General features: G+C 47.4%; 1 protein-coding gene across 1 annotated transcript in view; it reads right to left on the bottom strand.

Annotated features, from left to right (window-relative positions):
• Positions 1–27,641, bottom strand: part of POMGNT1 (protein O-linked mannose N-acetylglucosaminyltransferase 1 (beta 1,2-)) — a 532,666-nt gene that overhangs the window by 139,791 nt on the left and 365,234 nt on the right. The gene's annotated exons all lie outside the window — the stretch shown is intronic.

The following is a 27,641-nucleotide window of genomic DNA, read 5'->3' as shown; positions in this document are numbered from 1 at the left end:
GGAGGACCTGGACAGGGGAAAAGGCACAGTGATGCAGAGAAGGATCACGAGGACCAGGAAAATGAGATGTAGGCATTTCCTCCCTCCAGCACCCAGAGAGAATCATGGGTGTGGCGGTTCTTTAAAACCGTACGAGGGGTACCAAAGGCTCAGGCTACCCATGTAATGCATGGGAGTGTGGCATCATACTCAGTCGAGGACAACACAGGCAAGGCTCTTTAGGTATCACATCCATTCGCCGCCACATCTGTTCAAACGACCCGGGTGCTCTGAGAAAGGTGGTCCCTTTCTCAGGAAGTAGTAGGCAGTCTTCCTCTACTGCATCTTTCTCAACCGCTCGAGCCACCACACCGGCTACTCCTGTGGGGCAGAAGATGCCACCAGCGGCCTCGCAAGCCATAAAAGTGGCATTTGATCAATGTCTTTCCAAGACAACAGTACACTATATACTGCAACACACCACTTTGCAGGGGGAGCAGTTTCAAAGTGCTGTCGACGGATCAGTCAAGGCGCATGAGAAACACTGCCCCCACCTGAGATTTAAGGCACGTCCAACATCTTCCCCCGTCCACCTGCCTCGCCGTATCCGTGGTTGGAGCCCCTTCCCACTCCCACTTTACCCCCTCGGGCCTACCAAAAAAAAAAAATATAATAATCCCCAAAATATATACAAGCCAGAAAGACAAAAAAGAAAAGAAGAAAACAATTGCCTTTGGAGCCACCTTTCACCGGTAAAAAAAATAAAAATAAAAAACAAAAAAAAAAAAAAAAAATCACAGGATCTAAATTCTACTTTCAGTTCTGTTTTGCCCATTTGTTTACTACAACTACTAAAAAAAATACTTCACTACATATTTCACGTGTTCACAAAAACAGTTTCAATGCATTTTGCATATTCTAAAGAAATCTGATTTCCAACATCAGTCAAATGCACTCCATCACCATGAAAAATATTAATATCACACTTGATGTTTTCATAGTGAAAAGATGTAATTCCAACATCCTGCAAAAAAGCACATACAGCTTGGTTTACATTGGAACTTATTTTCCCCATTTGTGTATGAAATAATTTAGAACATACCCATATTTATCTTTGAGCTATCTGAGAAAAAAATCAATCTTCAAACATGAAAACAGTTCCATTAACTTTGCAAATGTATCCTTCATAGCAAACAGTTGGAAAAGGAACAAGTTACTTACCTGTAACTGTTGTTCTCCAGCATGGGTCTGGCATGGATTCACACGCTCATGAATATTCCCCGTCAGGCTGGGAATCCTCGGTAAAGAAAAAAATCAGTATCAGTTTCGTTTCTGATCTGTCTTTCTTAGAAGTAACCAATCACTGGTCTCTGGGTCATACTGCCCCCAGCCAATGACTGCCCTCTCCCTAAGCCCCGCCTCTCGCAGCCATCCTCAGATTTGGTAGCACGCCAAGTGGCAGTATGACCAAGTGAAGAGTCGCAGAGGGGTAGGTGGGAGGGTTCGCATGTGAATCCATGCCAGACCCATGCTGGAGAACAACAGTTACAGGTAAGTAACTTGTTCCTTCTCCAGCATGGGGTCTGGCATGGATTCACATGCTCATGAATAAAAGAATACATAGCAGTATACACATGCACAGCCACGGGAGGTGGCAACAGGCTCAACATTAAGCAATACAACAACTCAACATTAAGCATCTCTTACCTCCTCACCAGGCTCACCTTAAGCGAACAGGTTGCGCAGCACTGCTTGGCCGACCCTGGACCCTGGAGTCCCGATCGACGCAGCAGAATCTTGTTAAGGTGCGCGCCGACCTCCACGTAGCAGCCCTGCAGATGTCCAGCAGGGGTACACCAGACAGAAACGCCGTGGTAGCAGCGATCGCTCTGGTCGAATGGGCTCTCGGACGGCCGGGCAGCGGTCGGTTTGCCAACCGGTGACAATGCATGATGCAGCCAGATAGCCATCTGGAAATGGAAGTGTTCGAGAGAGCCTTCCCTTGATTCACAGACCCAAAGTTCACGAATAGCTGTGACGTCTTCTGAAAACTCTTTGTGCGGTCCACGTAGAACTTCAGTGCTCTGGCTACATCCAGCGAGTGCAAAGTCCTCTCGGCCGGCGTCGAAGGCGACGGGAAGAAAACTGGTAACACCAAGGGCTCGTTGAGGTGGCAGTCCGACGGCACCTTGGGCATGAAGGAGGGGTGCGTCCAAAGCACTACCCTTGTGTCATGAAAAGTCAAGTATGGAGGCTTGCAAGATAGGGCCTGAATCTCTCCCACTCGTCGTGCAGAGGTGATGGCCACGAGGAACGCTGTCTTCCATGACAGGAACTTCAAGGGCGCCGAATGCATAGGCTCGAATGGGGCTCCCATGAGCCTGGTCAGCACCACATTAAGTTCCCACGCCGGGGCAGGAGCCTTCACCAGCGGGAATGAACGGAATAGTCCCTTCATAAATTCCTTTACCAGGCGATGAGACCACAAGGACGCCCGTCCCATAGTCCTGGTATATCGGGAGATGGCAGCCAGATGTATTTTTATGGAGGCGTGAGCCAGTCCAGCTTTGGCCAGCGACAGTAAGTATAGCAGCACTTGAGGGGCCGTAATCCACAGAGGGTTAATCTTCCGTGCATGGCACCAGACAGAGAACCTCTTCCATTTATGACCGTAACACTTGAGAGTTGAGGACGCCCTGGCCTTTGCAAGAACCTCTCTGCAATCAGCCGGGATATCGTACCTTCCAAACTCTAGCGCTGCAGGAGCCAGGCCTGCAAGTTCAGCGACTGTGGGTCGTGGTGTAGAATGGCGCCTTCTTCTCTGGAGAGAAGATCCGCGTCTGTCGGCAGCCTGACTGGCGGGGACATTGACAAGTCCACAAGGTCCGGGAACCAGATCTGCCTCGGCCATGCCGGTGCGACGAGGATCATCCTGCACCTGGACTTCTTGAGCTGGCTGATGAGGCGGAGCAGCAACGGCGAGAATGCGTATAGAAACAGGCCGTCCCAAGGTAACGAGAAAGCATCGCCCATGCTCCTCGGCTGTGGGAACCTGCTGGCGAACCTCTGGCACTTGGAGTTCATCGCCGTCACAAACAGGTCGATCTGGGGTTTGCCCCATCGTTGGAAGAGTCGATCCGCTTGATCCTGGCTCAGTTCCCACTCGTGGCATGAGCTCAGCTCCCTGCTGAGTGAGTCGGCGATGGTGTTTTTTATTCCTGCCAGGTGGAAGGGAACCAGAAACATCCCCTGGGCGACGGCCCAGTGCCACAGATCCTGGGCCTCCTTGGATAGGGCTGGGGATCTGGTGCCTCCCTGCTTCTGTATGTAGAACATTGTGGTGGTGTTGTCGGTGAAGATCCTCACCACCTTGTCCTTGAGGGACGGGAGGAACGACTTGAGCGCCCAGAACACTGCACGGAGCTCCAGGATGTTGATGTGAAGAGACCTCTCCTCCGGGAGCCAAAGGCCTCTTGCGTGGAGATCTCCGGAGTGGGCCCCCCAACCCTCCAGAGAGGCGTCCGTAGTCACCGTCTCCTGAAACGCCGGGGTTTGAAAGTCCATGCCTATCGTGAGGGGAGCCTGGGTGCCCCACCATATGATCGCCCAACGGAACTCCTTGTCGAGGGGGATCCTGTCCTCGAAGCAGCCCCCACCCCCTTGAAACCAGCGGGCGTCGAGGAACTCCTGTAGCTGACGCATCCGAAGTCTGCAAAGGGGTACAAGGTAGATGCATGAGGGCATCATCCAAAGAAAGGACTTGATGGACCTCACCCTGGCCACGTCCGTGGCTAACAGTCGCCGTACATTGCCCAGGATGGTTTTGGTCCTCTCCTCTGAAGGGGAGGCCAATTGCTCCACTGTATCGAGCTTCACCCCCAAAAACAGTGCTACTTGCGACGGAACCAGGTGGGATTTGGGGTAGATGGAGAACCCCAGCTCCGTGAGCAACCGGACGGTCCTCGCCGTATGATCGACGGCGAGTTCCCTTTACCTTGCCCGGATTAGCCAGTCGTCCAGGTAGGGGTAGACGTGGATCCCCTGCAGGCGCAGCCGCGCCGCCACTGGTGCCAGGCACTTGATGAAAACCCTGGGTGCCAACTTTAATCCGAACGGTAGGGCTCTGAATTGGTAGTGGCGTCCTTGAACCACGAACCTGAGGAACTTCCTGTGCCTTTCTAGAATGGGGAATTAACGATAGGAAGTCTCCTTCCTCCAGCTGTCCCAGTACGTGCTGGAGGGTGACCATCCTGAATTTGTGCGCATTGATGTATTTGTTTAACCGACGCAGGTCTAGGATGGGGCGCCAACCGCCTGTCTTCTTTCTGACGAGGAAGTACCTTTAATATACTCCGGAGCCTCCTGGGGACGAGCTCGATGGCACCTTTCTTGAGCATCGCCTTTACCTCCAACAGCAGTTGAGGGACGCGATTCTCCTTCCTGGCCACGGGAGGAATGCAAGGGCACTTCTTTAGGAACTCTAGCGAGTGCCCGTTGGCCTGGGTGTCCAACACCCAACGATCGGTGGAGATGGACTCCCACACCCTGACGAACTTCGTCAGTCGGCCTCCCACTGGGGTGCTTCGGTGGGGGCCTGACCACCCGGCCAGGTCAGTCTTGCTTGGAAGCGGCCTTGCCGCCGACGGCGGGAACTCCCTTGCTTGCCGCAACGTCTGTAGGCCTCCTGGGAAGAGGAGCGGGCCGCCTGGCGGTAGGTGGAGGAGCCACCGCTGGATCCTTTGGAGGCTCCCTGTCTGCCTCCAGAGCTCCGAAAGGGCCGTCGCTGCTGAAGCACCCCAAGGGCCCGGGCCGTCTCCGAGTCAGTCTTGATGGCCTGTAGAGACTCATCCACCGCCTTACCAAAGAGGTTGTTGCCGTCGAACGGCATGTCCAACACTCTGGTCTGGACATCCTGGCGAAAGTCTGTCGCCTTGAGCCATCCTCGTCGTCGGAGGCAAACTCCGTTGCCCAGTTGGCGAAATCCGGTATCGGCAATGTCCGTTGCCACCGTAATGGCGTGATCCGACGCCACCTCACCCTCCTGCAGAATTTCTAGGGCCTCCGCCCTTTTGTCATCAGGCAGGAAATCTAGCAGCGGAACTATCTTGAACCAGAGCTCCCTGTCGCAGCGGGCCACGATCGCTAAGGCATTGGCCGCCTTAATCGTCGTCGCCGCCGACGAGATGACTCGTCGTCCCATAGAGTCCAACTTCTTACCCTCGCTGTCTGGCGGGGAAGTGGAAGTTGAAGGCGCCGCACCCGCCGCCTTCTTCTTAGCCGCTGCCGAGACGACAGAGTCCGGCGTGGGCTGGGCCCTGAGGCACAAGGGGACTCGGTACTTCTTCTCGTACCCATCCCTCTTGGCAGGTGTCGTGGCAGGGTTCTTGAGCACAGTAAGCCCCTCGTCCCAGATGTCGTCGAGTAAAGGCACCGCAAGGACCGTCTTCCTCTTAGCCTCTCGTCGTTGGTACAGAAACCCCTCTTTTTTCTGTTCTTCAGGGCAGAGCTGGAAGAGCTCGGATGCCCTGGTTATCATGGCGTGGAAAGAGCCAACCTCGTCGGCTGGGGGTGCCCGCGGGGGTGGTGACGACAGGACGTCTGCTGTGTCATCGCCGCTGTCGTCGTCCGTCCCCGTATCCGTCGCCGTATCCTCTCCCGGCGAGGGGTGTGAGGGGTCCACCGGCCTCACGGGCACGAAGGGCGGAGAGGAGTGGAAAAGCGGAGGGTTTCCCGACAGGCCTGGTTCTGAATCCTCGGTCGGGGTCTGTGGTAATCTCGTCCTTATCTCGGTACATAAGGATTGGATTGCCAACAAAATGGCTGCCGAGCTATCCTGGGGCTCGGGCAATGGCTGCGACGTACGGGATGGCCGTTCCACTGGTCCCTGTTTGGCATCCTCGTTGCTATAGTCGATCACGTCAGCAGGGACTGCCCCTGGGATCGAACCTTCTCGAACCTCTCGTTGAGGCCTATGGACCTCTCTCGGTCTCCACCAGTTCCTCCTCAGAGGCTGATTCCGAGTCTGTGACGGCTACCGCCCCCCCCTCTTTCAGCCAGGGGCTTCACGGGGGTCTTAGCGGTGGGCTGGAAATAGGATTCCCTCCGCGGCGGCAGGGATATCTGGGCCCAGAGGCCGTTTCCATTGGCGTAGTCTCAGCCGGTTCCGCCAGGGTCGCAGAGACCACTTCGGTAGAGGCCTTAGCCGGGTGAATCTAGGCCCTCACCACCTTCGGTGCGTCCGGGGCCTTCGCCTTGGGGGGAGGGTCAACGCCTCGCTCCCCCTTCGAGATCGACCGGGTCTGCTCCAGTGGCCTACCCGGGTTCTCGGACTTCCTCTTCCCCGAACCAGAGCGCTGGCTCGTGGTTGAACGTGCCGGGGAAATAGCACCCTGCTTGGCAACCGAAGAGCCCGACCTTTCGGCGCTCCCAGAGCCCGTGGACTCGCGGTGCTTGGCCTTCTGTTGGGCCCCCGTCGCCCGGGCACCCTCAAAGGACTTAGAAGCCCGCTCAGCCTTCTTCTTCGCCTTCTCACTGGCTGTGCCCTTCTCCAGCCAGGTGGCGAGGCGGGAACGACGATCTTGTTTGGTCCGTTCCGAAAGGTTCTTGCAGAACGCACAGTCCTTCTCCACGTGTGTCTTGTCCCCATGGAGGCAGTAGAGACATCGCGAATGCTCGTCCTCCGTGAAAACGTTATATGATCCGCATCCAGGGCAGTTCCTGAACAGCTTGGATCCGGGCGTTGATCTCCCTTTGTCCTGGGCCATGTCCGTTGAGGTAGGCCGCAGATCTTTCGGAATCCTCCAAGAAGTGTAAACTCGACGAAAACTTCACCCTTGAGGGGCGTAGAAGAATTCCGAAATGGGTCCCCGTTATCGGATGTAGAAACGGTGGAGCTTGAGGCTCGATTAAACCGAAAAAATGAGAAAATCTCCTGAAAAAGCGTGAAAACGCAGTAGAAAAACTCGAGAGCTAAACACAAGGACTCCCAACACTTGAGCGTGCGGTAAAAATCTGAGGATGGCTGCCAGAGGCAGGGCTTAGGGAGAGGGCAGTCATTGGCTGGGGGCAGTATGACCAAGTGATCAGTTACTACTAAGAAAGACAGATCAGAAACAAAACTGATACTGATTTTTTTCTTTCCCGAGGATTCCCAGCCTGACAACGGGGAATATTCATGGGCATGTGAATCCATGCCAGACCCCATGCTGGAGAACTCTGGTGCCATAGCCCAAACTGTTGCCTCCACAAAAACTACAATGTCGCCTGGACGCTTCAAAATAATCATACTCACAAAACAAGAGCCATTCCACCCACTTCATTACTCTGACTCCATACCAGGAAACTTCAATTCTTCAAATCCAAGATTTACCGGTAATCCACACTGCTTAACCAATGGACCCAAGAATCACCCACCACACAGGCAATCTCCTTCTGCAAAGCCATAGCCATATTCCCTGCACACAACCAAAATAACTCTTGCTACCCTGTCTAATCTCAAACCCACCCTGATGTCTACGACCGTCCATAGCACAAAGCAGCCCTTCTACCTTTTTTACGTTTATGCTTGTAACATTACCTTACTGGCTACTTTCAAACAGTTACTCATCCATCCACCAATCACATCCAAAAACTCTACATGTAACCCAGTCATCTCAGTTCAACACTTCATATGTACTCTGACTACATATCTCCGGTTACTCACAGCCGCCTGCATCAAAAAATTATGTGAAACTCTCCAAGATTTCTATTTGCACATTCAACAACATCTGCATCTAACAATACCGTTTTTAACCACTCTAGCTATGCCATGTATTGCAGCATTCTGCACCTGGTTACATCACACGAAGTACAAAATGTTGTACAAATCTTTTACAGCTGCTTTCCCCTTCTTTAAAAAGAAGTTACACACAGTGCTTCTGTAAATGCATGTATGCATTTTTTTACTTTCAACAAATACCTCCTAAAAAGAAACATTCTTAACACACACAGCATTTTCAATTTTTCATTCCAACTTGCCAACCTTTCTCAATACATTCCATAAAGTGACACCATTCTTCACCTGCTCACACAAGTGTTAGCTACCAAAGTATCTATATACAACCCTTCACCTTACATATAAAGTACTTTTATTTTCCAACCACTTCTATAAGACATCAAACACTGCTCCAACTACAATTTGCAATTGCATTACCACTAGGCCACAGTTTCACTTTTCTTTAAAAAATACTGTACCACAAACACAACACTTATCCCACTAAGTAACGATAGCAAGTATTATCCCATTTTATTTATCTTCACAAAGAAACAAATACATATTCCATAAACACTATCCTCAATTGTATAATAATCAAATACTGTATACACTTCAATTATATCATTCCATCATATTGCAAATACTGTATATTCACCCTACAGTACCTATAATTACTATACACATTACTTTAAAGCGTGTTGCTGCTAACCAAATTCTTGGGTACATGGCCATCACAAAAGAAAAAATACATGTATTTAATTGCATATAGTTTATAACACACCTTAGCAATAACACTTAAAATGATTAATTACAATACATAAAATACAATCAGTGATCTATTTTAAAATCTTTTCCAAAATATTTAAAATTGCAATATTCAAGGAAATGTCATTGCTATTTAAAATTCTCGACCAGAACTACTCTGTCTAGATAAAACATTCTTCATCATAAACAAACCTACCAAAGAATTCATAACGTAGTTCAGGCAGGACTTCAAACAATCAGGTGTAAAAGTGTCTACTTCATTGTCACTAAAACAAGCACTACTATTCCTCAAAAAAATGTCCCTAGCACCCACCACCTGTCTAGTAGGCAATGCATTTAGTTTAAATATCAACATGTCATTTCTACGTTTTCTAGGAGGATGCTTTTGTAAGTAAATAGGTAGAGCATTATAAGGTTTAATTTCATATTTAAAAAGATAAGATGGTAATCCATAGCTAATGCCCATTTTTAATTCAATCAACTTCCAAGATTGCTTTTTCTACTCTATTTGAAGAAGACAGATGATCCCTCACCGTAATGTCGTAAGCACCCAACGATTCGGTAGTTAAAAAGGTACCACTCCGTCAAACCCAAACAGGACTTTTGAGCCAATTTGAGTCTTAAAGCAAAGAATGCCAAATGTTCAGGAGGCAACAAAAATAACTGGTACCTTTTGCAGTTTACATGAGCATCAAGTGAGATTAAGTCTACCTTGTGTCTTAAAACTGCTATTGAGGTCGTTTGTGTTAGGATTAAAGCCCTTTTGCATAAGAGTGCATCAAACCTTTCCCAAACATTTGTCAACAGACCCATTTCAGCAACATAAAGCAAACAAGGCACTGTCTTTTGATGGTAAAATTTGACCAAAGGGATCACAGAAAAACGTCAAAATTTCCAATCAAAAACCGATATGAGACGTTCATCCTAGTTTTCCTTTTCACAATACCCACATCATGTAGCTTCATTAAGTTAGTGCTAATTACAATTCCCAAGTAATTAAAATGTTGGACCACCTCCAAACTGATAGAATTAAACCATATAACAAGTACATAAAATACACCTTCAAATAACAAGATTTCCGCTGGCGCACCCGCACTCCTAATGACGTAAACGGAGAGTAAAAATTAATGCGGACTCAGCGGCACCTGAACAGTTTTTCTTCACCTATGAAAACAGCTCCCTATCGCCTTTTTTTTGCACTCCCCCCCACCCTTTCCAGAACCTCTTTCAGCCATAAAATAACCCCAAATGTAATTTCAAGACTTTTCGCTCACCATGCTGCCTGCAGACCACAGCTGTGGTCTGCGGACACAATATGGCGACCGTTTAAAAAATTATGATGCACCTCCCGTTTTTGAACATCCACTTAGCGTGCGACTGATGTCCGCGGACAACAAGACACCCTCTTGATTGGTCAAGAGCTGCCGGCAGACTACGAACCAGGAAATTAGTCTGTGGACCAAACCCAGAAATCACCATTTTTTCGGACCTACTTTTTGGACATTTAAAAAAATAAAATAAAAAAAAATACTGGACAGATTTACAGCAAATTTGCAAAAGCATGCTTTATGGGCCAAGCTGCTGCTGCTCGTGCAAGTTTGCAGAAAATCTGTAAAGCGGTTTGGGCTGTAGGTGCAAGCAACATTTTCTTCCATTGTGTCTGAGAATTTCAAACATTTTGGGACACCCCTATAACTTTGCCCGCTGGATGAAACCGCACCAAACTTTGCAAAATCATTAATCATTTAGAGGTGGCCATATATTTTATTTTTGCAAAGTTTAGTGAGGATTCAAATGGCACCAAAGTTATAAGCTGCCCAAAAAGTGCTCCCTCAGAGTTAAGCAAATCAATCATAACTACATGGCCGCTACTGCTGGCCCTGATATATGGGATACATTACTCAAAGTAATCGCATTTCTGATGCTTGTATCTGCTTAGATGCACATGCTATGCATAGGCCGACATCTAGTGGAAGCTGCGGAGTATTACAGTTTTCAAAGCTTGAAATGGGACGTCGACAGGGCGTGCCAGTAATACTATCCCTAGTGTGACGTCCACTGTACCCATTGTCCTTCACGCGTCGAGGTCCCTTAGATAGTTTTGTGCTGACAGGAGGTTGCATGACGTGTAGTGCGAGTACAGTTGTATCCAAGCAGATACAGGCAGAAAGTTCATAACATCTATGCACCTTCTCTCCGGGGAGGCAGGCTGGGGCGCATGATAATCTAAGTAAATACAAGCATCAGAAATACAATTACGGTGAGTAATGTATCCCTTCTGAGGCTTGTGGAATCTGCTTAGATCACATGCTATGCATAGATTAGCGAGCAGTGATAGGAGATGGTGGTGGGTAATGAGAAGGAGCAACGGCAAATATATGTGTTAGAACCGCTTGTCCCACCTGTGTATACGTCTTGGAATGTGTGTCATTGCAGTAGTGCTGAGTAAAGGTATGTACTGAGCTCCATGTAGCCGCTTTGCAAATGCGATCTAATGGGACATTTGCGATAAAAGCCAGCATAACTCCAGTGCTCCTTGTGGAGTGAGCTCTTGGTGTAAAAGGCAGCGTCTTGTTTGATAATGAATAGCACAACTAAATACATTTTACTATCCATCTGGAGATGGAATTTCTAGAAATGCGGTCCCCCTTCTCTGCCTGGTGCTAGCGAGACAAACAGTTGATCTGTTTTCCTAAGCGGTCTGGTCTGGCTTACGTAGTAAAGGACCGCTCTCCTCACATCCAGTGTGTGGAGTTTTACCTAAGCTGAGCTAGTTGGTCTCTGAAAGGAAGCCAGAAGCTCAATAGATTGGTTCACGTGGAATTTAGAAATGAATTTAGGGGAGAACCTAGGATGAGTACGTAAAACCAATTTATCTTTATGTATGATAAAGAATGGGTCCTGCACTGACAATGCTTGCAATTCACCAACTCTTCTTATGGAACTAAGAGCCACTAAGAAGGCAGTTTTGTATGCCAGGCGTTTAAAACTTGACTTATGGATAGCCTCGAATTGGTGGCCCCATGAGCTTTGCTAGTACTATATTGAGATCCCGTCCTGGCGGTGGGTTTGAAATAGGAGGATGGAGTCTCTTGACTCCCTCCATGAAAGCCTTAATGACTGGAATTTTCCACCACAATACCTTACTCTGAGAGGTGGTATAAGCTGATAAAGCCACCAGGTGAACCTTTATAGAGTTGAATACTAACTCATAGTCTAACAAGTGAAGCATATAGTTGTGAATGTGTGAAGGAGTACATTCTATGGGGTTTATTTGTTTCGGCAGGCACCAAATTACGAATCTCCTCCACTTGTTGAAATAACAGTGTCTAGTGTTAGGTTTTCTTGCCTCCTTGAGGATATCCATACACCGCTGTGCTAAAGTAAGGTGTCTGAACTCTGACTTCAGGAGCCATGCTGCCAAGTTCATTGTGTGGTAGAGGGTGCACTGCTTTTCCCTCGCGTTGGGTTAACAGGTTGGTTAGGCATCAGATGTGGATACCATGGCTGTCTTGTCCACATAGGAGCAACTAGGATAAGCGTGTCATCTGGTCTGTGCATCTTGTTCACTATCCTGCTCATTAATGGAGTCGGGAAAGCGTAAGCAAATTTCCCTGGCCAGTTCATCCATGGGGCGTTCCCCTTGGAGTCTGGCTGGGGGAACCTGGACGCGAAGTCTGGGCATTGCTTGTTTGCTCCTGTAGCAAACAAGTCTATTGTGGGGTAACCCAATTGAGAAAATGTGGTCTACGATGCCCGATTGAAGTTGCCACTCGTGTTCCTCTGGTAGGGGATCTCTGCTCAGAGAGTCTGCTAGAGTGTTGAGAACCCCTGGAACGTGTTGTGAGGACAAGGATATTCCTAGTCTGAGTGCCCATTTCCATATTTTATGTGCCAACCTGGACAGACTTGGAGAGTGTGTTCCCCCCCGTTTGTTGATGTAGAACATCGCAGTTGTGCTATCCGTCAGGATCTGAACCGACTGGTTGGGCAGTTGCACTTAGAATGCTTGGAGTGCTTTGAGTACTGCTAATAGTTCCAGCAGATTGATAGGGTTCTGTGCAGTTACTTGGGTCCACAGACCATTTGCTGTGTGGTGAAGATAATGAGCCCCCCCCCATCCGGAGAGTGATGCGTCTATTGTGACAATCGCTTGCGCTTCCGGATTGTGGAAGGGTTTTCCCTTTAATAGATTTTATCTTGACCACCAGCGAAGGCTCTGTACTAGTGTTGGCAAAACGACCACTAGATCGTCCCACTGACCACTTGCCTGAGACCATTGTTTTGCCAGCCACTCCTGCATTGGTCGTATGCGCAGACGTGCAGGTGGGACTAAATATATGCACAATGCCATCATGCCTAGCAAACGCATAGCTTTGCGTACGCTTAACCAGAGACCAGCTTAATACTGGGGTATTTGCCGAAGCATGTTCTGCACTCTTTCCATGGAAGGGAAGGCCAAGCCTGTTCTTGTATCTAATACAGCTCCTAGGAACTGTTTTGATGTGTTTGATACAAGACTTCATTTCTCGTTTATCGAGAAGCCCTGCTGGATGAGATCTATGGTTCTTTGCGTGTTTAGTTTGCAAAGATGGGGAGTCTCTTCTGTGATCAGCCAGTCGTCCATATAGGAGTACACTGGGATTGCTTCCCTGCGCATGTATGCTACCACTACCGCCAGTACCTTGGTGAATACCCTTGGAGATGATGCTATTCCAAAGGGCAGCACCTTGAATTGGTAGTGCTGGTTTGCTATTTTGAACCACAAGCGTTTTCTGTGCGCTCGGAGCATTGAAATATGAAAATAGGCATCTTTCATATCCAATGTTACCTTGTATCCCCCCCCCCGTTTTAGCAGGGCAATTACTTGTAGCGTTGTCATGCAGAACTTTTGTGGCTTTACATAAGTTTTCGCAGGGCGCAAGTTTAATACTGGGTGCATTGTAAGATTGTTCTTTGGTACAAGGAAGTATGTTGTATACATACCCTTGTTTACCTCGTTGTATGGCACAATCTCGATGGCGCCCTTGAATAGCAGCGCGTTGATCTCTTCTATTAAGATGAGTTATTGTTCTTTTGAGGTCTTCCTTGGGCGCGGAGGGAGGTTTGATGGTGTTCCGAGGAGCTCCACGCATAACCTCCCGCTACTGTTGCTAACACCCACTTGTCCGTGGTTATTCCCTCCCAAGCGTGGGTGAAGTTGAAATACGTCCCCCTACTGGGAAGGCATGGGAGGAGACCAGTAGCGGGTTGTCATTGTTTTGGAGGCGTGCCTCCTCCTCTGGAAGTGGAGGCTCTCCACCGGCTGTGGGACCTGCGCTGGCCTCTAGGATAGCCCTGGGACGCTCGACCCTGGTTGCTGTTCCATGGAGAATTCAGGGTTTGGCCATAGCCTGAACATCTTTGGGAGTTTTGTCTGTGAAAACGATGAAAATCGTTTTCGCCCCTTTGCCCAGTTTGTTTATTGGTAAGTTGGTCAAGAGATTTGAGAGTTTCATACTCCTCTTTGGCCGACTTCAGAGCCTCCTCAACTGCTTTGTCGAATAGCACATTTGGTTCCACTGGCATGTTGAGCAACGTTGCCTGTGTCCCTAGTTTAAAACCGGATTGGCGAAGCCAAGCATGGCGCTTGAGAATGGTTCCTTCTGCAATTATGCACCGGCATTGTCTGCAGAGTTGAGGTTATTTTTTAACAGACTGCTGGCAGTAGCTTTGCCTTCAGCTGCTACAAGGGCAAGCTTACTTCTTAGAGGCGCTGGAGCAGAATCACCAAGGGCCGTAATTTTGTCCCATTTGTTGCAGTCATAGCTCGCCAATAGTGTGGAATTGTTGGCGACCCTAGCTTGGTACGCTGCCGAAGTTGCCACCTTCCTACCCATGGCTTCTTGCTCTCCTTGTCTGGAGGAGCTTCTGAAGAGGCCAGAGGTGTACCCGCCCTCTTCCGGGTAGTTGTGGCTACTAGTGAATCTGGTTTAAGCTGTCCTCTGATATATAAGGGATCAGATGAAGCCGGCTGGAATAGTTTCTCTAATCGTGGATCGACTGCCCTGGTTTGATTGGGCATTTCAAGCAAGGGTTGGATTCTCCTTTAAACTGACTTTAAGAAGGGTATAAACGCAATGCCTGCTTTTTTTTCATACCCCAGGATATCCTGTGCAAAATCTTTGTCCTGATGAGTTTTGTGGGTCTCAATTCCGAAGTGCTGAGCTGCTTTAAGAGATCATTAAATACTGGCTGATTATCCACTGTGGAATCTGGTAAAGCAGAGTCTTGTGGAATTGGAGAGTCTAGTGTAAACCTCTGAAGAATCATCATCATTATTATTATTATCATCACCATCATAGTATTCATTCTCCTCCTGATCCTCCTGATCTCCCTCTGCGTCTGCATTCATGTCATAAAGGTCTGCAGTGCGAGACCTCTTAGTTGGAGGCTGGGATGAAGACAGGGCCTGAATAGTGGAAGACCTGGGCTGAGAACTTGAGGCCTGATCAGTTGGAGGTGTATTTTGAAAACGTCTAAGGCATTATGCTTTTTTCCAAGAAATCTGCAAAGAAAGACATTCTAGACATAACTATCTATGTCTTCTGATGACCACTTAGTTGAGCTGGGGAAAACCGCAGAGTAAGGTACAGTAGGTTTTTGGGTTAGATCTTTATTATGTAGGGCCTCAATTAATGGGCCTTCCCCCTCATCGTGAGACATTCTCCCCCCTCCTTTTGTGGGGCAGTTACAGTGTTCTCCACCTTTCTGAGACTTTTCCTTATGGATTTTGGTTTTCTGGGACTTGTGCTTATGATTCGGGCTCTTGGAGGAGGATTCTTTGGAATTAGAACCTCTAAGGAGGGTTTCTGGAACATGTTTTTCAATCAGGTGTGATAACCCTGAATATTTTGTCTTCCCTACCAGCCGCTGACGTTTGGCGTTCGGTTGTAGATGTTTTATGGGCAGCGTCTTTTGTCTTATGGGGCCGTCATGAGGCAACCGTGACTTGGAGTGCCCAGAAGACAGGGAATCCACCAATCTGCCCCTAGACGGTGAATCTCGGCGTTTGTCTGGCATAGCGGACACATCGCCACGGGTTGTGTGTTTAGTGTGGGAAGATGTAGTGCTCCTGCCGCCAGGTGTAGTCCCCACAAGAAGAGCCGCCAGCCTTTCTCCCAGGGTCAGGGCCTAGCGCTTGGGTACGTGACTGCTCCCAGTCACCATTACCGTCCGAAAAGGCGGCGGTGCTGCAGTCACTGGAGTCTCCCTCCACGTCCATGGCGGCCTTAGCGTTTCGTTCAGTGATCCTTAAGTATCTTGGGTTGAAAGAGCTTACAAGCTTGACAGTGCCCTTCGTCGTGGTCACGGTTTAAACAAAGGTTACAGACTCGGTTTGTCGATGCAGATTTTTTTTTTATTACAGTTTGGTCAAAATTTAAAGGGTGTATTTCCAATGTCTCGGGAACGCAGCCGGGTGATGAGGGGAAGGGGAGGAAAACTACATTTTATAATGACCACCCCCAATCTCCCTACAGTAAGGGCCTAGGACCTTCCCAGGCCGAAAGGGGTTAGTCAAAAGTTGACTTTGTCCGACGGAGGCTTGTCCTTTTTTTTCATCTTCACTGCGTCGAGAGCATAGTGTCGGGCGTAAAAGGACAGAAAGAGAAACTCCCTTTTAAACTTTGCAGAAGCAAATGGCGTTAGCCGAAATTGAACTCTGCTTAATGCGACTGCTCACAATGGCGGAAAAAAATAATCCGAGGGACCTCGACGCGTGAAGGACCATGGGTACAGTGAACGTAACATTAGGGATAGTATTACTGGCACGCCCTGTCGACGTCCCTTTTCCGAGGTCCGAAAACTACTATACTACTCCGCAGCTTCCACTAGATGTCGGCTTATGCATAGCATGTGATCTAAGCAGATTCCACAAGCTGTGACACTTGAAGTAAAGCTGCCACTTGGAGTTCTGTTCATACCTTCACACAACTCTGTTTAGATTCACATTCTGAAGTTGAAACACAGCCCCCTGTGCCACTATCTTTCTGCCACTCTACCTTCAAACACCCCACCACCTTCTCCAAGTACTACTCGCTAATCCATGCAAAGCATGTGATTCTAAGCATATCAGCAAGCCTCAGAAGGCATAAATTACTTACTGTAATCTTATTTCTGATGCTCGTTTTTGCTTAGATTCACATGCACCCGCCCTTCCTCCCCTCTTGGAGTGTAAGGTACTAGGGCAAATCAGATTTTTCACAGCTTACCGATTCTCCACGTATACACTTTATACGCCCTCTAGTCAGAAACACATATTCTGAGGGACCTCGAAGCGTGAGGGATCATAGGAACAGTAGAATCACACTGGGGACAATATGACAAACACGCTGAGTCAACATCCCTTTTCAAACTAAAAACACGTGTAATACGCTGCGGCTGTCACTCGATGTCAGCCTATACAAAGCATGTTGTGTGGCCTCTAATATTTGATTATGTGTAGTGTAACTAAAATTCTACATTTAAATTATCTCCATGTATCCTGAAGTCTCCCTTTCTGCTCGGTCTACAATGCGGTTAGGGAGATTTATCATTGTTATGCTTCATCCCCTCTCCTAGTGAGAACCCCAGCACTTTTGTTGGACTTCTGCACCTTTTTCTTTCTATCCTGAATGAGTGGAGCCTTTTCCCACTCACTCATTCTTATGTGCTCTGTCTTTTGGAACTCTGTTCCATTTTTTACCTTTACTATGGAATCTACCTTTCTACATATCTCTTTTAAGGCATCTGTGTTTAACTTTTGCAGCACACAGATCCTTATGGGCAGTGTTGCTGGGAACCCTTTGGGTTCTCCTTTTGAGATTATTTCTTTATCCTTACTTACAGTAGTAAGGATAGAGGGATACTTTGTATCCCTCCTAATAAGTTTGATACTATGAGAGATGCACACACCGCCTTAAGTGTAGTGGCAGGGGGCTACCTAGTATCCCCCCTTCTTTCTGCTCCTTTAAAGTCACAGACAACCCTCTAGTTATGGCTGGTGGCAGTGGATGTTTTCTACCAAATATTGTGCTATTTTGTATTGCAACCTTTATTCACAGTCTTAGTTGTGTACAATAGGGTCACCTATGTTCTAAGATGGGGGCTCCTTTCTTTTTTTGCCATTTCTGCGGCGGTTGTTCTTAGTTAGCCATTCTTCCATTCTGGGAGGGGGAAGGTCTGTGTCTGTGTTTTACCTTTGGCAGGAACCCCTGGGTGCCCCCGCCTAGCCTCTAGTGTGTCTGGGTAGGCAGGAAGTTGGATAGGGGCAAGGGGGGAGTTTTTCACTCCCATGCCCTTTGTCTGCCTGAATGGAACCAGTGCCCACTGGGGGGCTGGCTGTTCTGATTGGACAGCTGTTCGGGGGGTTTTCCTAAAGTCCACTTGAAGCAAGACTTCACAAAACTATCCCAATAGTATACAGGTCCCCAACTCTTAGTATCAGTCTATACTACGCATGGAACCTTGGTAGAGTGACAGCAGTCAGACTTATCATTAGAGGAAGATGTGAGCTGTAGGTAAGTACACTGAACCCAGTTAGCAAAGCAGATTAAAGAAACACTTACACCAATACATTTATATAAAATATAGATTATAATTACACAAGAAATATCTAAATACTTATTTCATTAAACCAATATACATAGGACTAATTTTAGATACTTTTCAAAGGCCACTACTTAGTTTGTAGTTGCTTGCGGTTAGAATTGTTAAAGAGTTTGACACGAATGACAGTTCTAACGTATTATCAGTATTACAGCGCACAGACAAGAATATACAGTATTATATTTAGTTAGCGAAACCACATAAGGTCTTTTTGGAAGGACAACAGTTGGTTAGTCAAACAGTAGCAGAGCTTAAGTTTCTAGAGGCAGTTTTAGCGAAGGTTAACACTTTTAAGGTCTGATCCCTAACCATAAGGAAAAATCTGTTTGTAGAGGGCTGTTGCGTTCCAGAGCAGCGGACCACGAATATAAGGCAACTGCTAACCCAATCTTAGTGCATCGTCTTGCCAAGTCCAAATCCGTCCAAGTCTTTGCTGAGCTCCAGGTGAAGCTCCACAGACGCAATCCGACTCATCCAAGTCCTCCTCGCCATAAGGAATCTCACAGCCAATAGGATAGCCGGCAGGCGTGTGAGCCGGCTCACTCCCCCAAGGCCCCCGTCTGTACCTGTCCAGGCCTTGTAGGGCCCCATCTCGTCGCCCCCGTAGCACCACACACTGCACCACCTATCAGCCACATGGAACAGCTACCCAGCATGTATCCTGCCACCTCACAAACATGTGCCTCTGGAACGTTGCTGCGCCAGAATACCTGCGAGTCATGTCCTGGACATTTTTATACCTTTTTACTAACTCGAATAGCTGTTGAACCCATGTGTGCCTTTGCCATTCTGTTTTTCTACGCTTACTATATCCCTTCTCCTTAATGCATTTGTGCCTTTTAGTAATTCTAATCCTGGTTTGTTTTTTACTCTTCACCCCCAGTTTTGGTACTCAAGAGTTTCTATTGCATCCGTTTTTGCTTTTTTGGATACTAGGCTGCCTGGTTAGTTTGTACTCGTGCTGTGCAGTCTCTCCATCTTCCACCCTGTTAGACAGAAACCTGTGCAGTTCCCTCTGGGACCCCTGCAAAAGATTTAAGGCTGCAGGTGTTTGGCAGTAAACCCACTTGGTAGCAGTCCGCACCACCCAGATTTACCTGGTAGCTGTGGCTGAGCAGTCAGACTTCCCTCAAGAAGAGTTAGGCAGTATACAGAGCATACATAATAGGTACAGAGGCACAGTAGTACAAGCAAACACTGACCAGAGCTAGGTGTAAAAGTATATAATTATTTATTTAAAAGACACACTCATAAATTACACTAGCACAGAAAAGGTAAGTAAGTCAAAACACAGTCACTATTACTTATATGTACATCCCTAGTTATTGGTTGGACAAGTCTAAGTTAACACCACTTATTTCCAAACAGAGGTGAGCGCTTAACGTTAGATGGCACTCCAACAAGTTAGTTAAAAAGGGAGGGAAAAGGCAGAAGTAATGAAAACAGCAAGGTAAAACACTTTTCAGAGATTCACAGTAAGTTTAGCAAGGCAGTCTATTGAGGAGCAAGGAAGTTCGGTTGCCAGGCCCACTCTAGGGAAAGCCAGGCAAAAAGAGGCCCAAGATCAAACAATGTCACAAGTCTTTACAGGTGAGTAGAAAAGGTTTTTCTCAGTTAAGAAAAGTTTAGTTAGGGTGTCCCAGGCTTACCCAGGGTCGAGAGCCGAGGGTTAAATCTACCCTGTACAATCAGTGGCAAGGGAAGCCGGGCGGAACACGGTACCTTTAAAATGGAAAGGATCCTCCAGCAGTGGTAGTTGTTCCTGGTAGTGGGTGCAAGTCGCGGCGTCGTCCAGAGGAGGAGATGATCTCGTCGTGGAGGAAAGCTGGAGGTCGTTGCACTACCAGGGAAGAAACCAGCCGTGGAGTTTTTCCGGTTAAAAGGATGTTACCCCTCTTTCGCGGTTGAGGTAAAAAGTGGTATCCCGGTTGCTGGGGTGCTTGGCGCAGGCAAGGCGGCCACGAGATGCTTCAGGGCGGCGAAAAGGAGGCAGAAACTGGTTGTCCCCACCAGTCAAGGGAAGAAGACTCTACGGCAGGAGATCTTCTCTGTCGTCGGAAAAAGTGGCGAGACGGTTCCGCAGGGCTCCACCGGTGGTGTCATCTTGGCAGGTCGGCTCGGCTTCTCCCTCTTCGGCTTCTCAGGTCCTGTGGCGACTTCTGAAGAACCAGTCCCAAAAACCCTGCTTTTATGCAGCAAACCCCCATTCATACAGCCTAGCTGTCACTCAAACATGCTAAGTGGTGAGCGGGGTGGCTCACCACCTGGGCCAATCACACCAGAGTGCGACATGAGTTGGCAAGGCAACTCAGTCCAGGGTGCCTAAACCCCCTCCCACACCCCCAAGGGTACCCAGACAGAATGGCACCACTTTGGAGGGCTTCTGTGCAGAAGCCCGCCAAAAGTGGAACAAAGGCTCGACTCGGGTTCAGGGTTACTGAAATGAACCTAGACGCCATTTTGGTGGCGAGTTCTGGCAAAAAATCCCAACCGGTGAATTTATATTAAATAAATAAACCGGCGTTATCTTTAACATTGCACCAAAAAGAGGTGCATTAAAATCAATGGGGAAATCCCATTGGGAAATATTCCGGTGGAATATTTCCGTGGTATCCACTGCCACCAGCCAGAAACTCGGCGAGGGGGGACGGGACAGTACCCCCTCGACAACGGACCCAGGGGCAATCTAATTGCCCCTACCAGTACTTCCACAGTATGATGGTTTGTACTGGTTAAGTTCCTAAGTTAAGACTAGTAAAGTCAATGGTGACTTTACAGACCCAGGGAGACAGTAGTCAGTCCCAGGGTGTGGAGTCTATATTTGGGGGTCTCTATGACACCCCTGTGTTACTGCACTGAGGGTGCTGTGTAACACACATTCAAAAAACCAATGATAGCCTATGGGAAAAAAATACCCCATAGCCCCTAAGCACATAGTAAGTCACAGAAACACTCTCAAGTCATGTCCAAGAGTGAGGGTAAAAGTCTCACTCTTGGCAGGAGAAAAAGTAAACCCCAAAAATCCAGCAAAGCTGCTGGGGGACTCACTAGGTTAGGAAATTCAGCCTAACAGAGAATTCTCCCTAACACACCCTTATGGCACTCACCATCTCCCCTATCTATTCCAACTGCTGTAATAGGACCTAGCCTTCCTCTCTCACGAAATCTGGAAGTTTAAGAAATCCTGACCACTAACCCTGGGCTACCCATTGCAGACAGCTCCGTCAGCACAACTTCCAGACAGATGGTCACTGATATCCTCTTTTGTGTCCCCTCTCCAGATTGTTGGACTCCTCATCTTATCTCTACTCTCTCTCCTCTCACATCTTACCCATTAATGGTGGCACTAGATGGGAAGTACTCTTTGTGGGCTTAACATCCAGGGTATCATCAAGGTCTATCGCAATGGCACGGTCATGGCTCAGGGTACTCAACCAATTTCCGTCTCCTCGAATGTCGCTTGCCATCCCTTATCAACTTCTATCCCACACCTGCCACTCCCTTCCCCCTCTCTCGGTCCCCCCCTCCTCCAACTGGTGTACCATGCCCCAGTACCCCTCATCGGAAAACCTTTCTGAGGCAGTGTCCTGTTGCATCTAGCAATGCTTAATACTTGCTCTGTTATCAAACACTCTGCTGACATCTGCCTGCTCCTTGAAGACATTAACCTCGATATCCCCGCTCTTACTGAGACATGGTTCAAAACCAGCTCAGTCAGTGCTTTTGACTCCCTTCTATAAGATAATCTCCAAACCTTGCCCTAACAGTGCTGGTGGTGGAGTTGCCCTGATTTTCCCTGAGTGGGTCCCTTCTTACCTCATACCTATTTGAGAGCCTGGTCTGCAAGCTAGCCATCTCTCCCACTTCCTCCCTGATCATTGTCACTACATACAGGCCACCTGGCTCCATCACCCTGTTCCTCTCAGAATGGGCTGATTTTTCCTCCTCTCTCCTCATATCTACCCCCAAGTTCCTTCACCTGGGTGACCAATTTTATATATATATTACATGGACGCGGTAGCGTAATGTAGTTATGGTTAAGTTGGTGTTTCCATAGGAAGAGCATTTATTGGGCGGCTTATAACTTCGCTCCCTCTGGACGAATCCTTACCAAACTGTGCAAAAAAAGTATATGGCCCACTCTGAATTTCTTTGCAAAGTTTGGAGAGGTTTGGTCCAGGGGGGGCAAAGTTATAGGTGGGGTCCCAAAACTTTTGTTTTTTCCCATAGACATAATGGGAAAAAAACTTTGCGCACGCCTACAGCCCAAACCACTGGACGGATTTACACCACATTTGCGGCAGGAGTGGGGGCTTGGTCCCGTAAGCGTGCTTTTGCAAGTTTGGTGTAAATCCGTCCAGTAGTATTTTTTAAAATGACAAAAATGTAAGACAAAAAAATTAGTGATGTCTCTGTTCGCTTCGCGGACGGACTTCCCGGTTCGCTCCACGGACAGTGCCCTGATTGGCCGAGCGGCTTGCGCTATGTCCGCGGACATCTGACGTGTTCGCTGATTGGACAGCGTGGTGCGTGAAGCGCGTCAGATTTTCTGTAGCACCCGCCATCTTGCATTCGCAGACGACCGCGGACAGCGCAGTGAAACTTGGATTAAAAATTGTATTTAGTGGAGTGTGTTGGTGTGTAAGAGTGTTTGGGGAGGGCGGGGGGAGTATGAGATAGGTTCAATGTTCTGTTTTTTTTATGTGCTAGACACTTTTGTTGTGTTCGATTTTTCTGCGGACAACACGGCTGTTCTGAAATGTTCGTAAATAAACAGATTGGATTCGGTGAAAGTGTTCTAAGAATACTTGTGGGGTCCTGGAATGTTCGCAGGGGGTGTCCTGAAGACGTTCTGTATTGTTCGTTGTCAAGCTGAAAGTGGTCTAAGAACACTCGCGGTGTCCTGAAATGTTCGAAAATTAACAAAACGGGGGTGTTCTGACGACGTTCTCCTTATTGTGTGCCTGCTTAGCTGTATCCAATGAGGGAATGGCACAGAGAATGAAGTGGAAATGGTAGAAGGGCTGTCTAAGAGTTTTGCGGTCTGTGGACAGGGCGTGCTACATCCGGTGTTTTCCAGCAAATCCAGCATGGAAAGAAGACTGTAGGGATCAGCCAATCAGATGTTGAGGTTGTGGATTTTTGTTCAAAGAGACTGTGTGTAGTGAAGATGGCAGAAGTGGAGAAAGTCAGGGTATTGGTGCTCGGAGATATATTTGTGCATGGTTTACAACAGTATGCTCAATGCAGGCATGTTGCAAAGAATTTTGATGTTAAAGGAGTGGAGGTGGTGTGGAGCACTGTGCCTGATTGCAATGTACAGGGAACTGTACAAGTTTGTGAAGATATGGGCAGGATCAACAGTCCCCATGTGGTAGTTTTGCACTATGGTGCTTTCCATTTGGGCTATGTCAGTGCCCCTACTTTGTTGGCAGATTTGGAACACTTGGTTCAAGCAGTAATGAACATCCTTTCAAATGCCAAAGTATTTTTTCTGGATTAGTACCTGGGGCAATATGGGACAATAGTTCAGTTTTTTGTCCTCATCAAAACAATACTAGGTGTGTAATCAACCGAGGCATGTGTGCCTTCATGCTTAGAGTTGGTATGTTCTTCTGTAATAATGAGAATATTGATTCCAGTAATGCTGTTTATTTTAAAGAAGATGGCATTTCCTTATCTTTTATGGGAAATGCCATTCTGTTTTGGAATGTAAGGGTTGCTTTGGAGAAGGTTATGTGAAGATTTTAGGAGTAAAGTAAGAAAAACAAAATACAAAATAACAGGTGTCTGTCAAGCATCTGCAAAAAAAATAGCTCTTTTCAGAGCCAACCTCAAAGGGGAAATGGGGCAAACTATTTAAATTCACATTCACCACGCTCAGATTTTCGAGATGTCCGAGGACATGGCGGGAGTCCGCGGACATCGAAATCACTAGCTAGAGGTTCAGTATGTTCTATGTTACATGTATATAAAGTCAGGGACGTTCTGGTTAAGTTGCGCTACTAAAAACCTATCAGATTCAGTAAAAAAACTTTGTTAAAGGGACGTTATGGTTCAAAGTAAAACCGAAAAACCGCTGAAATTCGGCAGTTATGGTAAGATAAGCAACCATAACTCGCGCCACCGTGCACTGCTAACACGAACACCCAGGACATCAAAGATGACATCACAAATGTCATTGATGACATCACATGTGCATTTACTTTTCATTAAAACTCTGTAGGAGGGATTCTTATAATGTTGACCAAAAAATGTGAAGGATCCTTTGAATAAATATCATGAGCTAATTAGTGCATTAAGCAATGCATTGATATAAATAGCATTCTATTATGAAGTTTTATCCAGTATACTAAGCAACACATGCAGAAACGTAGGCAGTGTGTGCAGTATACATGATGAAGGCGCAATATTCATAATCGAACATGTAATGAGTAGCTAATAAAACCCACTTAATACATAATTACACTTAATACAGACAAAACAAAAAGAGACAACACATACAAATATGAGTACATACAGGGACAGAGAAGTAAGCAAAAAAAAGCAGAAGTAGTAGCAGAAAGAGTTCATAACCTAACTGATTATCTTTATGCAGAGAAATGATTGCTCTGTTTCAAAGCTGCTACTTACTGTATGTATGTGTATCAAATGATGTCAGTGAACCCTAAGGAAAGGAGTGTGAGTACAATGTATACAAATATGAGCATATACAGGGAAGATATAGTAATAAAAATAAAACTATGAGAAAGTGCTGATAACTCTAATGATTATCTTCATGCACAGAAGGGATTGCTCCCTTTGAAGCCTGTGTCTTCCGCTATATATATGTTTCATATGATATGACTTGACCCTAAGTCTACAAATATAGTACCTTTTCAATTTTTACTTCCTGACTGTTACTGAAGAAAACTATGCGGCTTAGATATGTCAGTAAAGGAAAACCATACTTTGAACCATAACGTCCTTTAACAAAGTTTTTTTCCTGAATTTGATAGGTTTTTATTAGCGCAACTTATCCAGAACGTCCCTTTTAACAACGTTTTCCCTCCCTCCCTCCCTCCCTCCCCTTCCCCCCCACTCGAAGCCATCATTCATATAGATCTTTTGCTCTCTGCCCCACTCTGCTGGTCAGACCAACCCCTCCTCTCACCGGAGTCCTCGCTGCCGTCTGACAGCACCTCCCCCAACTCTGCCAACCTTGTTCACCGACATCCTTCAGATGAAATGAGCGTCAACGGCTGCCTACACATCCACCTTCATCTCCCTTCTCCCCCACTACAGACTCTACCTCGGACTCCGCTTTCTGCAACCTTCATCGTGCCAACACTCTCAACATTCTTGCACCAGTCATGAGCAGCCGCATGAAACCTGCCACCAAGTGTAACCCTTGGCACGATTCTGAATGTGCAGCCCTGAAATGCAAATGCAGAGCTGCAGAACGGAAGTGGCAGACCTCAGGCTCACCCTCCGACACACTGGCCTGTCGCTTTTTCTAAAGGGAATAAAAACACTCGATTTGTTCCAAGAAAAGGGCCTACATCCAGGCTGGAGTATCTGGTGCATCCAACAACATGGCTGAACTCTTTAAAATCTGCAAGGAACAAGCCAACCCTTGGGCAGTCTCCACCTCCCCTTTTCCCTCTCAGGCAGTCTGCAATGCATTGGCCACACACTTCATGGCAAAAACTCAGGACATCTTGAGCACTCTCTCTTCCTTTTTCTCCTCCCAGGCCCCTGACACCTATGGCCTCCCATTCCCCCCTCTGCCTTTCTCTCCTCCTTCTCTCCCATCACATCCGATGTGGTCAGAATTGGCTGATCTATGAAGTTCTCCCCCTGTTCTTCCCAAACTTTTAAGGACAATATCGGCTCTCTCGCCCCGGCACTTGCTGATTTCTTCAATCACTATTTTGCTACTGGGTCTTTCCCCCTCTTCACTCAAGCACTCTTGTGCACTCCCTCCTGAAAATAACCTTCCGCCGACCCCTTGGGTCTGGCTAACATAGCTCCCTCGCCCCCATCTCCATCACCTCCTTCCTTGGGAAACTCTTGGAGAAGCTGACCTTCCCCCAACTGACACAGCACACTGAGCTTGTTGGTTGACTAGACTACCATCAAGCTGGATTCCGAGCATCAAGAGGCATGGAAACTGCTCACCTGAAAACCAGTGAAGAACTGGACTGGACTACTCCAACAGCCTCTACCTTAATCTACCCTCTTCCGCTCTACGTCCCTTCCAGTTTATCCAGAATATAAGACTTAACCTCGGCCTCAAGCCCAGGGACCACATCTCTCCAGACCTAAAAATTCTCTACTGGCTCCCGGGTTGCTGCAGGATCAAACTCAAATCCCTCTGAATCATCCATAAGGCTGTCTGGGGCCAGAGACCACGCTATCTACAACTGGCTCTCACCAAATACTCTCCCTCCAGATCTTTATGCTCCTCCGGCACCAACTCTGCGTGTCAAGTGCTTCTCCAAAAAGCAAGCTGGTGGCCAACCTCTTTCCTGGGCTGCCTCCTCACCGAAAGAGCCCCCCACCCTTCTACCTCTCCGTTGAGCCGGATCTCCTAAAATTTCAGAAGCTCCTCAAGACTCCTTTTGACCTCCTCCTTCATCCTCTCCCTTCCTTGCTAAACCACACAGTCACTGAGATTGGTGAACAGGGCCCTTTATGTGTCCTTCTGGGTCCTGCCCCCGCCCCATCCCAATAACCTCCAGCCTCCACCCACTACCAGCACTTGCCTTTGGGTTCCCACTGGCCTGTTCTATCTCACAGGCCTGCACATATTGTATTGGCAGATGACACTCTTACCAAGTGATCTCTGGCAGGAACTTCACAGCTGCTTGCAATTTACTCCCTAGCACTTCACTCCATGGTACTACTAGCACCTGTATATATCTCCCCCTGTCTCCCCCCTCCCCTTCTCTCTCCCTCCCTCCCTCCCTCCCCTACTCTCTCCCTCCCTCCCCTACTCTCTCCCCCCCTCCTCCTCCTCCTCCTGAATGCTCACAAGGCCTAGTAGGACCGCCTCACTTTACTCATTGTTATTATATTTGCCTTCCATTCCCAGGTTCCCTTCCTGTTGCCTTGAGGGCACTTGAAACAACTTAATGTGTAAGCACCTTACAATGCACAATAAATAAAACAAAACTGCCTCTAGTACATCAAGCTCTGCTGCTTGACTAACCAACTGTTTGCCTTCTCAAAAGACTATCTTATGCGGTTTTGCTAACTAAATACAATTATTGTATATCTTTGTGTGCGTTATTACCGATAGTATGGTACAACTGTCATTAGTGTAATACTCTTAACAATTGTAACCACAATACCCAACTAAACAGTTGCCTTTGTAAAGTATCTAAAAGTATTCCTATGTGTATTGGTGCAATGATCTAAGTATTTTAAAACATATCTTGTGTAAATATAATAAATCTATACTTTAATATACATTTAGTGTTTTTGTTTATTTAGTTGCATGCGCGCCAGACCCAAGGGAATCAAGGCGCAGTTC

This window comes from Ambystoma mexicanum, chromosome 1q (assembly GCF_040938575.1).
Source record: "Ambystoma mexicanum isolate Mex_15411 chromosome 1q, UKY_AmexF1_1, whole genome shotgun sequence".
Taxonomy (NCBI): Eukaryota; Metazoa; Chordata; class Amphibia; order Caudata; family Ambystomatidae; genus Ambystoma; species Ambystoma mexicanum.
Note: the sequence above shows the minus strand (reverse complement) of the source record. Positions and strands in the feature narration are given on the sequence as shown.